The sequence below is a fragment of the Megascapheus bottae genome, chromosome 6, assembly GCF_031878675.1.
Source record: "Megascapheus bottae isolate mThoBot1 chromosome 6, mThoBot2.hap1, whole genome shotgun sequence".
NCBI classification, from domain to species: Eukaryota; Metazoa; Chordata; class Mammalia; order Rodentia; family Geomyidae; genus Megascapheus; species Megascapheus bottae.
In genome coordinates, this window is record NC_143514.1 from 65,324,752 (window position 1) to 65,340,775 (window position 16,024).

A 16,024-nucleotide genomic window follows, 5' to 3' on the forward strand; every position below is an offset into this window, starting at 1 on the left:
TTGGACCTGGATCCTCAGATCTCAGCCTCCAGAGCTGCTAGGATTACGGGCCGGAGCCCCCGGCGCCTGGCTGCCAGCCTCTTCTTGTAATCTGGCTAATCCCCCCCTACTTTATACATTACTGCTAGGTGAGAAAAGGCCCATGAAGTAGGTGGCTATTGTTTGCGTTTACTAGTTGAAGAGAGTTGAGAAAATCGGTTTGCGAATTCCACGCGCGGAGCCCGAGGTGGGGACTCGTGCTGGAGGAGCGCCGAGGTCTGGCTCGGGACGGAGCTGGGGGTAGGGCCGCGGCGCAGCCACATCCTCCCCGAAGACACGCACGCCGCCCGGGGCTTCCTGCAAGGGCAGCCAAGACCTCAGCTGCCCGGGCTCCCACCTCGGAGCTGGAGCCCGCCAGGCCCAGGCCTCGGCCGCCACACCGTACGGTCCGGATCGGGCCGCCCAACCCCGCAGCGGGATGAAGCACGGCGACCTTGGGGGTCAACTCGGTGGCCGCGGGCCCGGCGCCCCAGCCCAGGTGCGGATGGGCGGGGCGCAGCGGAGGCGGGCGACCCCCCAAGCCTCCCCCGTTCCCGCCTCCTCCTCCCCCCCCTCCGGTCACATGGGCGCGCCTTCCGTCGCCCGGAGTGCGGCGCGGAGCGAACCACGAGGAGGAGCGGGGGAGGCGCCGAGGGCAGTGGGTCAGCGCCCGCGGGGCAGGTGGGCGGGGCCGAGCGCTCCGCGAGCGGTCGGCAGCCAGTCAGCGGCGCCGAGGGCGGGCGGACGGCGGCGCGCCGCGCCCCGCAGCGCCCCCTGAGGGGCGGCGGCGGGAGCTGGTTCCGGCTGCGCGCGCAGCGGTGGTGGCGGCGCGATCGGCCGGGGAGTAACCGTCGTCGTCCGGAGCGGCTGGAGCGGCAGCGGCGGCGGGGCACGGCGCGGGGCGACGCCACAGGGCAGCGGCGGCAGCGGCGACCGCAGCAGGAGACGCAGCAGCAGGGGCAGCAGCAGCAGCAAGACGGACTCGTGGACACGCGCCGCCGTCCTCGCCGCCGCCGGGCCGGGCCGGGTGTCGCGCGCCGAGGCTGGGGGGGAGTCGTCGCCGCCGCCGCCACCACCACCGCTACCGCCGCCGCCGCCGCCGCCGAGGTGACTGAGGAGAGAGGCGCCTCCTCGCTCCCGCCACCGCTGGACTTCAATGCCCAGTCCCCAGCTCGCCAGCGTGAGTGCGTCCCTCCCGGGCGGCCCCCGCGCGGCGGCCCGGGCCTCGAGGCCGGGGGTGGGGGGGGCGGGAGGCGCCGCTGCCATTAGAGCAGGCCCGAGACACGTCCCCGGAAGGAGGGCCCAGTCGGGCCGGGCCGGGGGGGTGGGGAGCGTGGCGGGCAGCGGGCAGCGCGAGGTCGGTGAGCCCATGGGGTCGCGTGTGCGCGGGGTGGGGGGGAAGTCCGCGCGCGGTGCGCGTGGGGAGAGCCTGGGGCCGGCTGCGGGCCTGGGGGACGGCGCGGGGCGCGGGGGAGGTGAGCCGCGCACGGATGGGGTCCAGCTCGAGAGAGGCGTCCTGGAGGCCCCGGCCTGGCTCTTTGTGTTGGAAGTGAGCCTTGTTGTCTTGGGGGAGGGAGTTTCCTGACCCTGGAACACGTTTGTCCTTGGCCGCCGGCGATCAAGTTAAAAAGGAGAAGAAAGCTGTAGTCACCTTGCCCCGACACCAGTGGGTGACCCGGCAGAGTCCCACCCCCGCCTCGGAAGAATGTGTGTGTGGCATCTGTTTTCTTTTTTCTGTAATTCCCTCCGACCCTCTGGTTCCATAAAGTTGACATCGATTTCCAGGACGTAGTTGCTTCGAATTTTCAGTCTGAGAACTCAGAGATAACGCACAAGTTTGACTCTTGCCCACAGCCTTACTTTTCTCGCACGTACAGAATTTAAGTTGCATCGTCTCTTTTGTAAAGCACTGCTAATTGTTTGAGGTAAAAGACATTTTACTATTAGACAAGTGGAAGTATCACTGGATGTAGTTCTTTCTTACTCTTTGGGGGAAGTCTCCTAAGAAATTATAGTTAAATAATAACGTTTAAGGAAGAGAAAAAAAAAAAAAAGAAACCACCTACCGGGCTAGTTTATTTTCTGGAATTTGTCACGGAATACCATAAAAAGTGACTAATTCTAATTCCCCTGTGGATAATCGAGTTGTGAGTTGCTTGTGAGTTTGGAGACACTAACCTATCGCTGCTGGATGAATGCGTGGTGCTTGTTCTAATGCGCAGTATTACTAAGTATTTTCAGACAGGAAGTGAACCGAGTTATGTTTTGTTACCTTTGCAAAAGGAAAGTAAAGATAAGGAAGGGCACATTATCAGGGCTACAGAATCACTTGGCGGCATTGTATTGATGAGAAGTTGCCAGGGTTCTGATACTGACATTTTCAAAGTTTCCTGTTGAATGGGCTAGTCAGAGTCATGGACTTTTTCCATCTGGTGCTATAGAAATCTGAATGCCTGTTGAAGAATACCTTGGTAGGGATTTTATTTGTAGTTTTAAAAGATAATCTCGAAGAAGTTAGGAATAAGTGGTTCTTCTGATTGTGGGCAGACTATAACCACAGGCAAAATAAAATTGTTGATACATGATTAGAAGTCTGGAATTATATTTTCCTTAGAGTGTTCTTTTTTCTCAGTCACCAGCATTCTTTGCTAATAAAGGCCGGGAATGTAGCTTAGTGGTGGAATGCTTACTTAGCATGCATTAAGCCCTGGGTTCAATTCCTCAGTACCACATAAACAGAAAAGGCTGGAAGTGGTGCTGTGGCTCAAGTGGTAGAGTGTTAGCCTTGAGTAAAAAGCAGCTCAGGACAGTGCCCAGGCCCCAAGTTCAAGCCCCAGGACACACATACACACACACACACACTCAACACAAAGTAATATATTTAGTGAAGGGAGAGAATAATTAGTATTTTGGTTTTTTTAGTAATTTATCACAGCCATAATAAAGATGACATATCCTTGTTTGCATTTATTTGGCACATTTTGAGGTTAAGGAACTTGTTTTACGTCATTTAGATAATAAGAATTTGATTAAACCTTGAGGTCTATCTGACCCTACAGTCCCCACCAAACCATGCCACCCTTTCCAATAGGTTGATTGAGATTTCTCAGAAGCTACGCAGATAAGTGTTTGGAAATAATGGAGACTAAAGAGTATGGGGTAAGGATGATTTGGGAGATGCTGACTTGAGGTTCTTTGGGGCTTTAATGTGGGAGGAGATTATGCTTTGAAACTGTTGGGGCCTCAGGGTGTGGGCTTTGAGACAGTTTTTATGAGGCACCTGGGATATGTCTGGGAGAGGGAAGTCAGATTAAAGAAATGCAGTACTTTTTATGTCTTTTTGTTTTTTGGGGGGAGTCGTATAAAGAAAGTTTCTAGAGCTGAGTCAGCTGGAAGTTGCAACTTCATGAAAGTGTCTCAGTTTGGACGGATGGGTTGTTGAAATCAGAAGATCTTGAAGAACATGTAAGAATATACATGTGAAAGCAGTTTGTCTATTATTGTAAGTTGAACTCCAGACCCAAAACATTCTTATCTCTTAAACTTTTCTTTTTATTTTGTGCTGGTCCTGGGGTTTGAATTTAGGGTCTGGGTGCTGTCCTTGAGCTTTTGTACTCAAGGCGAGGATTCTACCACTTTGAGTCATAGCTCCTTTTCTGGCTTTTTGGTACTTAAGTGGAGGTATAGGTCCCATGGACTTACTTGCCTAGGCTAGCTTTGAACATCTATCCTCAGATCTCAGACTCCTGAGTAGTTAGGATTACAGATTTTTTAAATAATACTTGAGAATCATTAAATTTAGTAGCTAGAAAAGGGTAGTTGTTTTAGAACACCTTTACAAATGAAAAAACAATGTAGAACTGTGGAAGTGGGTATTTTCTGACTCAAAACAGTAAAAGCCAGACCACTCCCTCATGAGTCAGAAAAGTAATATTTAATTTGAATGAACCCAAGTTTATAGGCAGAAGCCATTTACAACATCACTGATCTTTGGTGGTGTTAGGGAAGAGTAAATGTTTGTATGCCTTGGTATGTAGTTTTTTATTTTTTAAAGTCTGAAGGTTTTATAAAAATGTGAACAAGGCTGGGTGCTGGTGGTCAAGCCTGTAATCCTATCTACTCAAGAGGCTGAGATCTGAGGATTGCAATTCAAAGCCAGCCTGGGCAGGAAAGTTCATGAGACTCCAATTAGACTACCAGTAGGCCAAATTCCCGGCCTCAAAAAAAGTTTTCTTAAAAAAAAAAAAAATTGGGGCTCGGAGTTTGACCTAAAGGTGTAAGAGTGCTTACCTAGCATGCATGAAGACTGGGGTTCCATTCCTTGATACCACATACAAAGAAAAAAGTCGGAAGTGGTGCTGTGGTTCAAGTGGTAGAGCTCTAGCCTTGAGAAGCAAGCCCAAGGATAGCGCTCAGGCCCTGAGTTCAAGTCCCAGGACTGGGAAAAAAAGTTTTAAGCTGGATGCCAGTAGCTCATACCTGTAATCAATCCTAGCTACTCAGGATGCTGAAGATGGCCAACTTGAGCACTTAATTCTGTGAGACTATCTCCAACTAACCACCAGAAAATCAGAAGTGGTGCTGTTGCTCAAAGTGGTAGAGCACTAGCCTTGAGCTGAAGAGCTCAGGGGTAATGCCCAGGCCTTGAGTTCAAGTCCCGTGACCAACCCCTTCCCCCTCCAAAAAAAAAGTTTTCTTTATGATTTGAATGCTAGTGGCACCTGTAATCCTACTGACTCAGGAAGCTGAGATCTGAGGATCACACCAATTGGAAGCTATCCTGGGCAGGAAAGCCTGAGGCTTACTTCCATTTTACTTCCAAAAGGCCAGAAGTGGAGCTGTGACTCAAGTAGTAGAGTGCCAGATTTGAGTAAAAAGTCCAGTCAAGAATTTGAGGCCCCTGAGTTGAAGACTTAGTAACTCCCCCTCCCCCCACACACTTCCTTATGGTGCTTTGAATTGAACTCATAGCCTTGAGTCATGCTCTCTCTACCATTGAGCTATATTTCGAAAGCCCTTTTCTGACTTCACTTTTTTTTGTCATTCCTGGGATTTGAACTCAGGGCCTGGGCACTCTCCCTGGGCTTTCTTGGGCTTTCTCTAGGCCAGTGTTCTGCCACTTGAGCCAAAGTGCCACTTCTGGCTTTTTCTGTGTATGTGGTATGAAGGAATTGAACCCAGGCCTTGGTGCATGCTAGGCAAGCATTCTACCAGTAGGCCATTCTCCCGGCCCTCAGCCCTTTTCTTGAGATAACTTTTTCCCTTTGTCTTTTAATGGTAGCAATTTCTAATATAATAATCACAGAGCACTATAATTTTGAGGTACAAAGTTGAGATTCAGTAGGAATTTAGTTTGTAGAGCTTGTGCTTGTTCTTTTGAAATGTCATGTTGGTAACCAGTGAAGCTTTTAGAGGATCTGTATATCACTTTTGACTATTGTTCCTGGAAGAACGAAATTTCAGTAGGAATAAAATCTAAGCAATTTCCCCATTTCCTCCTAGATGATGTTCTGTCGGTAATACAACTTGTTGAATAGATCTTTAATATTTTGGGGAATTTTTTAGTTTGGCGATCTGTTAAATTTTTGAGTAACTGGAAGTCAGGATACATAGTTTTGTTAGAGTAAGTTTATTGAGTATGGTAATAGCAGAGATTTGGTGAGATCTGGAGGTCTGGGGATACTTGTGAAGTCCAACATCAATCTTCAGAACTTCAGGTTTCACATTCTCTTCTTTGTGCCAGATAATGAGTGATCACATTTAAAATGCAATCCTAAAGTAATCTTTAACCTTACACATAAGGAAAATGGTCAAGTTTTGGAATCAAAGTTAGAGGATACCAGTAAGTACATGACATTGTATATTTTTTTTTATCTATCTATCTATCTATCTATCTATCTCTATTTTTTTTTTGCCAATCCTGGGGCTTGAGCTCAGGCTTGAGCACTGTCCTTTGCTTTCTCAAGGCTAGAGTTCTACCACTTGAGCCACAGCACAACTTCTGTTTTTTTCTGTATATGTGGTACCAAGGAATTGAACCCGGGTCTTCGTGCTTGCTAGGCAAGCACTCTACACTAGGCCAAACTCCTGGCCCCACTACCAATTATACTTTGCAACTGGCCATTTGAGTCTGTTAATCTGAAGTATTAGAAGTCTTTTATATATTTCCAGCTCCAGAATTCTTACGTATGGTAAACTAGGTACGATTATTAAGTGTCTGGTAAGTTGGGTGTAATGGCTTATGTCTATAATCCTAACTACTTTACAGATGGAAATTGAGAAGATCATGGTTCCAGGCTTACTAGCACATAACTTATGGTTCAAGTCCCCCATTCTCCCCCAATTAAAAAAAGCTGCTGGGTGGGGAGTTTGGCCTAGTGGTAGAGTGCTTGCCTAGCATACATCTGGGTTCGATTCCTCAGTACCACATACATAGAAAAAAGTTGGAAGTGATGCTGTGGCTCAAGTGGTAGAGCTCTAGCTTTGAGAAAGTCCACAGACAGTGTTCAGGCCCTGAGATCAAGCCCAGGACTGGCAAAAAAAAAAAAAAAAAAAAGCTGCTTGACTGTGCCTGGGAAACATAAATAGAATCATCTCCTTCCAGGCTGACCTGGGCATGAATGTGAAACTCATAATGAATCAGGATGGTTTTGTTTGAGTGCTTGGTTTAAGTGGTAGTTGCAGCTTGTAGCTCTATATCTGTCTTATCTATTCAGTTGTCCTTTCAGTTAATTTTTTTATAGCAAGTACTTAATTTATTAAATATATATTATTACACATAGTATCTACATAATAGGTGTAATATCTGTATAATATACATTATACATTATATTATAGCACATACAACATATTTATAGATAAAAATCACAAGATGTAGTTACAAATGTTATTATAAATCATGAGAGCAATTATATTTAATATTAATGCATTAATATTGACATTGATTACTCAATTAAATTTTGATGCTTTTCAGGCTTGAACCAAGGCCCTGAGTGTGCTGTCTCTGAACTCTTGCTTAAGCTAGTGCTCTATCACTTTGAGCCACAGTTCCACTTCTGGTTTTCTGGTGGTTAATTGGAGATGAGAGTGTCATAGACCTTACTGCCTGGGCTGGAGGACAAAAGACCTCAATCCTCAAATCTCAGGCTTAATGAGTAGTTTACAAAGGTGAGCCACTGGCTCCCAACTAATACGTTTTTGAATCCATACTAGGCCTTGAATTCAGGGCTTGGGCTGTTCCTTCACCTTTTCACTCAAGCAAGACTGGTGCTCTTCCACTTGAGCCACAGCTCTACTTCTTGATTTTTTTGTTGTTGTTGTTGTTTATACTGGTTAATTAAAAAGTCTCAGAGACTTTTCGTGTGGTGACTGGCTTTGAACCACAATCTTCAGATTTCAGTTTTCTAAATAAGTTTAGGATTATAGGCATGAGCCATTGGTGCCTATTGAACCACATTTTCTACTTCAACTGGATTCCTGTACAGTTTCTTGGGACTTGATGCCTTACTTGGAATTACTTGGTATAGATCTAAAGTGGGTGTTGTATGTAAAACTTTTGCTCCTTGGAGTTGTAGAGTTAACAGTGAACCAGAAACCCATGCCCTAGTACCTTCATGAAAGTAGCCAGACTAAGCCCCTCAGTCCACTTTCATGTAGCAAAGTTCCCATAGCAAAGTTGACTCAGGTGAGAAAATGATCAACTTTTCTCTGCATTTATTCAATTAGTATAGATTTATAGGACACCAAAATCTTTCCTAAAAAATGATTGAGTTTGCATACTCATTACCTCTCTCTTTGTATGCTTGAGATTAGGGCCTTATGCTCTTGTCTTTTTCTGTTCATGGATTGTGCTCCATCTGAGCTGTGCAGTAGCCAGCACAGCCTGCTCCCCTCCCCCCTTTGTCTCTGTCTCTCTTTTTTTTTGGCTGGTTAATTGGTGATAAGAGTCTTAGGTATTCTGCCTAGGCTGGGTTCAAACCAACCAATACCCTTAGATTTTTGTCTCCCAAGTAGCTAGGATTACTGGTATGAGCCACCAGGGCTTGGTTGGTGATTTTATATATATATATATGTGTGTGTGTGTGTGTATGTATATATATATATGTATTTGTGACTTGAAGTACATTTTTTTTGGGGGGGGGTGGGTCATAGGGCTTGAACTCTGTCCTTGAGTTCTTCAGCTCAAGGCTACCACCCTATCCTTTGAGCCACAGCCCCATTTTCTATTTTCTAGTGATTAATTGGAGATAAGAGTTTCACATTGTTTAGTGTCTGGGCTGGCTATGAACTTTGATCCTCAGATCTCAGCCTCCTGAGCAGTTAGGATTATAGGCGTGAGCCACTACACCTGGCTTACATTTTTTTTTAAAATTGTATGCACTGGTTTCTCTTACCGTAGGTTCTATTACCATAGTATCTACTCCAGATCAAATGATCTATAGACTAAATTTTGCCATTTGTATCTAAATTTATACTCTACTATGCTGGCTTTCTTTTTTTGTTGTTGTTGGTGGTGGTTGTAGGGCTTGAAATCTGGGTCTGGTCACTGCCCCTGAGCTCTGCCACTTGAGCCACAGCACCACTTCTGGTTTTCTGGTGGTTAACTGGAGATAAGAGTCTCAAGGACTTTGCATGCCTGGGCCTGACTTTGAACCAGGACCCTCAGATCTCAGCCTCCTGAGTAGCTAGGATTACAGGCATGAGCCACCAGTACGCCACTAGTGTAGAGAATTTTTTTTTTTTCTGCCAGTCCTGGGGCTTGAACTCAGGCCTGGGCACTGTCCTTGGGCACTTTTTTTTTTCTTCCCTATGACTCTTTGCTTGGTTGGTCCTAATTTGAAAAAAATACTTTGAACATTACAACAGTCTTTTACCTTTAGAGAAGTGGTGTATTTTCATTCCTTTCATAGTATTTTTGGGGTGAATTTCATTTTTCTCAGAAGATGTTAGTTCTTTTGGCATAAAACACAGATATGATATATTTGTTTTAGCAGATCAGATAAATTACTTTGTATTTTTATTTCTGCAGTGGTCAGAATGTTAGCGCTTAACAAATGTATTATTTGACAAAAATTCAAAATCATAACCAGGTTTGCTTTTTTCTGTTTGTCATTGAAGCATTTGTATGTGTACCAGGTCAATAACTCATCATCTTGCTTGGCTTGCTTGCTAACTGCCTGTGCTCTACCATTTGAGTCACTCCTCCAGCCCTAAATTTACTTTTTCCAGTGCTTTGCAGGAAACATTAACTAGGTTGCGTTATCACCGCATTTGTAAAGTGAACTTCTATACATATTTAAATTTTACTGTTTCTAGTAGTACAAAAAATGTTATGTTTAGCCTGACTCTGTGACTCACGCCTGTAATCCTAGCTGCTCAGGAGGCTGAGATCTGAGGATCTAGGTTCAAAGCTAGCCAGGGTTCAAAGGACCTGAGACTCTTACCTCCAATTAACCTCTAGAAAACCGGAAGTGGGGCTTGGCTCAAGGGTAGAGGGGTAGCCTTGAGCTGTAGAGCTCAGGGCCAGTGCCTAGGCCCAGGGGTAGTACAGTAGCCTTGAGCTGAAGAGCTCAGGGACAGTGCCCAGGCTGATTTCAAGCCCCATGACCCACCCCTCCCCCCCCAAAAAAAGTGTTTTCTACTTGTGAAAGCCTATCATGAGGGACAGAAGGATATGAGTCATTAATAGGATTTGTCAGCAAATTGAGAAGGATGTGACAGAATAACAATAGATTCTTGTGACCGTATTCTTTCATTCTGCCTGTGTAGTTACAAAAAATTTCCTCTTGGTGATTCGTTTAAATTGTGCAAATATAGCCAGACTCTGGTGGCTCATACCTAAAATCCTAGATACTCAGGAGGCTGAAATCTGAGGATTGTGGTTTGAAACCAGCCGGGGCAGAAAAGTCTGAGACTATTTCCAATTAACCATCAAAAAAATCAGAAGTGACGTTCCAGGGTTAAATGCTAGCTTTGAGCAAAAAAGCTCAGGGACATCACCTGGGCTGAGTTCAAGCTGTAATAGTGGCACTTAAAAAAAAAAAAAGCAAATATAGATCTTTCAGGGTGAAAAGTAATTAATTCAAATGTCAATTTTAGACTTCTGTTAACATTTTCTTTCTTCTGGTACTAGGAATCAAACACAGAGCACTGTTCATATTAGGTTAGCATCGTATCACTGAGCTACATCCCTAGCACTTGCATTTGGTTTTATGAGACATTGTCTTGCTCTGTAGTCCACATTGGGTTCCTGATACCTTGAGAACTGAGATTCCAGGCCTATACACTATATACACTATACCCAGCTAGACTATATACTTTTTTTTTTTTTTTGCCAGTCCTGTGGCTTGAATTCAGGGCCTGAGCACTGTCCTTGGGCTTTCTCAAGGCTAGATCTCTACCACTTGAGCCACAACACCATTTCTGGCTTTTTGTATGCATATGTGATACCGAGGAATTGAACCTAGGTCTTCATGCATGCTAGTCAAGCACTTACCACTAGGCTAAACTCCCAGCCCCTAGGCTATATACTTTTTTTTAATGAGATGGGTTCATTTGGAGTTGTTCAGCAGAAGTTAAGATAATGTCGTCTGTTTACTGGGAAAAGTAACTCAGTTATAAAATAGGATTCTTTAAGTTGAGAGGGTGTTTTTGTTGTCTTTAATTATGGAGCTGCTCAGATCAGACCAAGCTCTGTTAATTTGACAGTATTTACTCACTTTCCAGCCTTGTCAAGATCTCCCAAGTTTTCTTGCCAAAGATAAATCTTTTTCAAATGATACTACCAGTGTCATTTGCTATTCCTTCTAATTTCTATAACCTTACTTTTTTTATTTTTTAAAGAGGGAGAATTTTTTATTTAAAAAAAAAAATCGTGCTATGGACCCCTCAACAGAATAAATCAAAGAAATTCTACCACAAGGCGGTCTCTGATTCTCAAAAGCAAATTCTGCTGTTTTTAGATGCCTTTTGGTGTTGAGTTTCAGGGTTTGTTATTGCTTGTTTGCTTGTTTGTTTTAAAGAAAAGAATCAGTTCTGAAATAATAAGTCCATATGGTTCACATGAAGTCAATCTTCTTTCACAGCTGATCACAAGGCCATTACTAGTTTTTGGCTAGGGTTATCTTCGGCCAACACCTGTCCACAGTGACCTGCTGTCGCCCGATGCCAAAGACCCTTCCCATGTAGCCACTGCCCAGGCCCGAGGTGCTGCCCCCTCCTCCGCTGGAGCCCGAGCCCAGGCCAGAGCCACCCTGTTCTCGTCGAGAGTCGAAAAACTTCTTCATCTTGCAAATAGGAAACAGCAAAGCTAAATACCAATGGTTTCTAGATTTTTCTTTTCTTTCTCTTTCTTTTTTTTTTAAGAAAAGAGATCTAAGGATTTCTTCTCGGATTTCAGCTCCGCGAGGAGGAGCCACCCGAATCTGGTCGTGGGGGTGGGGGTTGAGGGAGGATGCTTATAGGAATGGCTTGTCAATCGCGCGGCGGGTCCCCTCCTCCTCCTCCAGAGAGCGATTCGTGTAAGTTTAAACTTGAGACTCGGCGGCCCGGCCCGAGCGCAGTTACCGGCCCGAGCCCAGTTACCAGCCCCGCAACATTGTCAGCAACATTGTCACGGCCGCCGCAACATTGTCACGACCTGCGATGCGGAGAGGAGGTGGCGCGCTGCAGCCTGAGCCGGGGCTGCGTTCAGCGTCCGCCCATTTTTTTTTTTTTTTTTTTTTTGCCGGGGCCTAGGCACTGTCCCTGAGCTTCATTTTTGTTCAAGGTTAACATTCTACCACTTGAGCCACAGCACTACTTCTGGCCTTTTTTGTTTATGTGATATTGAGGAATCAACCCAGGGCTTCATGCATGGTAGGCAAATACTCTACCACTAAGCCATATTCCCAACCCCGTTCCTCACATTCTTACGCAATATGCAACACTTACTTTAGTCATACCACTATAAAAGATTGTGTATGTTATTGTGTTTTGTGAAAATGAACATTGTACTATCATTAGTGGATGATTAGTAGGTAGACAATATTTAAAAGGTCACTATCAGCTTACACAGTGACTGTAAAGTATTTGTGATTTATAAAAAGCAAGTTTATGGCTAGATACAGTGGCTCATAAATATAATCCCCTAGGTATTTCAAAGAGATAAGAGATCAGAAAGATTGAAATTTGAAGCCAGCTTGGACAGAGTTTGAGATTGAAATTTGAGGACATACCAACCAACTTTCTGGTGTGGTAGTCCAGCCCTAGGTAAAACAGACTCAAGACCCTATCAACAACAAAACTAAAGCTAGAGAGAGGGGAGAGTGAGAGGGAGTGAAGTTTAATTTACCCAGTTTTAGGGGAAGGTCAAACCAAAAATACCCTAACAGCAAAAAATTTCTAAGCCTCAAACGAATTTATGTTGATAAGGCATCTTTTATTCTTTATCTTGTATGTTTATTCTATATCCTGTATGTAGAAAGCTTCCCTTTCCCTTATCAGGAATAATATTGTACAAAATATATTTATTTTGTTCTATTTTGCTAAATGGGAAATGAGACTGTTAAGCTGGCTTCATACATCAGCTGTAAGTTCTGGAACATGGTATGTTTTAAATAATGCTAACAATAGCCTGAAAGTTTTTGCTTTGCATTCTGCTCCTGAACTATAGGGTGTTTTGAAAGGTGATTCAAATAATCCTTTCCAAGTATCTGTTTTGCAACCTCAGGGAGCTTGCAGCTGTTACGCTCTTTTTTTTTTTTTTTTTGTCAGTCCTAGGCTTGAGCTCAGGGCCTGAGCACTGTCTTTGGTCTTAGCCTCAGCACCATTTCTGGCTTTTTTTTCTATGTATATGGTACTGAGGAATCGAACCCAGGTCTTTGTGCATGCTATGCCAGCATTCTGCCGCTAGGCCAAACTCCTGGCCCCACTTCTAGGTTGTTTGATGTTTATTGGAGATATGAGTCACAGACTTTCCTTCCCAGCTTGGCTTTGAACTTTGATCTTCAGATCTTGGCCTCCTGAGTAGCTAGCATTATAGCTGTGAGCCACTCCATCCAGCTTAAAATATATTTCTTTTCTTTATTAATGAAATAATGGACTCAAAAGTAAATCTTAGGTTAATGTATGTGCAATCATGTTGGAAACAGGATTAGAATGATTAAAATTTAAAATGTTTTCCAGGAATAAGTCATTTGCATTTTAAGGAAAGAAGGATGAAAGAAACAAAACAAATGTTAGGACTTAATTTATGGGAACATTGTCACAGTTGAAGGAGAAAAGAGTGTGTTTAACTATATAATCAAGAGACTTTAAGGCAGGGAATGTGGGCTTAGTGTAGTGTTTGCCTAGTATGCACAAAGCCCTGGGTTTACTTCCTCAGGACCACATAAGCAGAAAAGGCACAAAGTGGTGCTGTGGCTCAAGTGGTATCCTTGAGCAAAAAGCTCAGGGATGTTGCTCAGGCCCCAAGTTCAAGCCCCAGGACTGGTGTACACATGCACGCACGCACACGCCTTAAAATGCTTATTGACTAAAATCTAAACATAAGATAGAAGGTAGCCATGATACTTTTGTCTGGAAATGAAAGTATGAGTGAGTGGAGTCAATTTAGTAGAGCCATTTAATGTTACTAAGAAGATTAACTGAAAACAATTAATGTTCAATGTTAGGATTTTACTAGTGTGGTTTTTAATGTTAACTGATTTAATTTTTTTATTCTCTTTTTTGTTGTAATTACTAGAAGGTTTACATTATATTCGCTAGATAGAAGGTACATTCCTTAACAATCATTGCTACCCCTTCTCATGTTTTTGTCCCCATTTCCCTCCCCACTGCTCCCTGATTTAATTGCTAATTGTATTTAAATTTTATTTATGAAAGGAAAAATGGCTGTTTTCTTTTTTTGGGCCAGTTCTGGGCTTGAGCTCAGTGTCTGAGCACTGTCCTTTCACAAGGCTAGAGCTCTACCATTTGAGCCACAGCACCACTTCCCAGTTTTATATGGTACCAAAGAATCAAACTGGGTCTTTGTGCATGCTAAGCAAATACTCTACCACTAGGCCAAACTCCCGGCCCCAAAAATGACTTTTTTTTTTTTTGGTGGGTCATGGGGCTGGAACTCAGCCTGGGCGCTGTCCCTGAGCTCTTCAGCTCAAGGCTACCAACCTACCCTTGATCCAAACCTATTTCTAGAGGTAAATTGGAGATAAGAATCTCAGGTCTTTTTTTGCCCGGGCTGGCTTTGAACCTTGATCCTCAGATCTCAGCCTCCTGAGTAGCTAGGATTACAAGTGTGAGCCACTGCGCCTGCCTTAAAAAGGACATTTTTAAAGATGAGATTTATCAGAGAATTGTTACCTTTAGAGGAAAAGTAGTATACAATATTGAAAAGTAAATATTTCCATGTGTGGTATGAAAATACCACAACATTTATTGTGGTACTACATTTGTTTTGCAGTTATTTGTAGAAGTGGTTACAAAAGGACAACTGGTAATTAACAGAGTACTGCACAAACTTGAAAAACACTCTTCAGTTGGGTGGGTATAGGGACCCATACAACTTTAGTAAAAAAGACAACAAATTACAGTTCTATAGTTGTTTAAAGCCGTTGTGTGATTGTTGGTTGTTTTCCATTCCTTTCTGAGAACTAGGCCTGTGTATCTTCAGATACCTGAAATGTCTGAAGTCATTTGCTTACCATCAAGGTCATAATTTCTTTTTATAGAACTTATTGATTTCTGAACTGGAACTTGATTCTCAAGTTCCCTCCTTAAACGAGGAAATGCAAAAGTGGAACTAATCAAGGGAATGAGTATAAAAGTTAAGTGCAGTGGCTCACTTCTGTAACCTTAACTCAAAGGTCTGAGATTGGTTCAAGGCTAACCTGGAGAGAAAAGGCAGCTGAGGCTTCATTTCAACTGATAAGAAGCTGGGTGTGGGGCTGGGAGTTTGGCCTAGTGGTAGAATGCTTGCCTAGCATGCACAAAGACCTGGGTTTGATTCCTCAGTACCACACACATAGAAAAAAGCCAGAAGCGGTGCTGAGGCTCAAGTGGTAGAGCTCTAGCCTTGAGAATGTCCAAGGACATTGCTCAGGCCCTGAGCTCAAGCCCAGGACTGGCCAAAAAAAAAAAAAAAAAAAGAAAGAAAGAAAGAAAAGAAAAAGAAAAAGCTGGATGAGGCGGCATGTAACTATCATTCCAGTTATGTTGGGAAGCATAGTTAGGATCATAGTCCATATGGTCTAAGACAAAAAGTGAGAGACTATTTGAAAAAATAATGAAGGCAGAAAAAGAAAAGGCTGGAGGTGTGGTTCCATTGGTAGAGTGCCTGCCTAGCAAGGGCAAAGCCCTGAGTTCAAAACTTAAGTACGACCCCCCCCCCCCCAAAAAAAAAATCTCCAAGGGCTGGGAGTTTGGCCTAATAGTAGAGTGCTTGCTTAGCATGTATGAAGACTTGGATTCGATTCCTCAGTACCACATATATAGAAAAAGCCAAGTGGGGCTGTAGCTCAAGTGGTAAGTTTCTAGCAGAACTTAAGGAAGGCCAAGGTTGGTGCTCAGGCCCTGAGCTCAAGCCCAAGACTAACCTCTACCCCTTCAAAAAAAAAAATCTCCAAAAGAATGTTGCTCTTTTTAGCTAATTTACGGCTGTGTTGGATTTTCATTAGTATATAATTTAATGGATACCTTAAAAAAATACACCTTTGACTATAGTAAGTAGAGGAAGGGGAACATTAATAATTTACATGTTCAGGAAGCTAGATAAAATACTCGCTTGGTAAATGCACCATTAGAAGGAAGAGAGCCGGGAGTTTGGCCCAGTGGTAGAGTGCTTGCCTAGCATGAATGAAGACCTGGGTTTGATTCCTCTGTACCACATACATAGAAAAGCGGGAAATGGTGTTGTGGCTCAAGTGGTAGAGCACTAGCCTTGAAGAAAGCCCAAGGACGGAGCTCAGGCCCTGAGTTTAGTCCCCAGGACCTCAAAACAAAGCAAAATAAAACATTAGAAGGATGAACA

The 16,024-nt window shown here is 43.9% G+C and overlaps 1 protein-coding gene across 1 annotated transcript in view; it reads left to right on the plus strand.

The window, feature by feature from the left end:
* Positions 1-846: 846 nt before the first annotated feature.
* The window catches only part of Ptp4a2 (protein tyrosine phosphatase 4A2), a 29,365-nt gene continuing 14,187 nt past the window's right edge, over positions 847-16,024 (plus strand). Inside the window, exon 1 of the mRNA XM_090335369.1 lies at positions 847-1,198. The gene's annotated coding sequence lies outside the window, so the exon portion shown is untranslated. The remainder of the gene's footprint in view (positions 1,199-16,024) is intronic.